Here is a 206-nt window from a genome sequence, read left to right as displayed (position 1 = left end):
TTTGAGGTACGTGGGCCTCTCACTGTTGTGGCCTCTCCTGTTGCGGAGCACAGGCTCCGGACGCGCAGGCTCAGCAGCCGTGGCTCACAGGCGCAGCTGCTCCGCGGCATGTGGCATCTTCCCGGACCGGGGCACGAACCCGTGTCCCCTGCATCAGCAGGCGGACTCTCAACCACTGCGCCACCAGGGAAGCCCAAAGCCCATTC

Source organism: Lipotes vexillifer, unplaced genomic scaffold, assembly GCF_000442215.2.
Source record: "Lipotes vexillifer unplaced genomic scaffold, Lipotes_vexillifer_v1.1 scaffold163, whole genome shotgun sequence".
Lineage (NCBI taxonomy): Eukaryota > Metazoa > Chordata > Mammalia > Artiodactyla > Lipotidae > Lipotes > Lipotes vexillifer.
Note: the sequence above shows the minus strand (reverse complement) of the source record.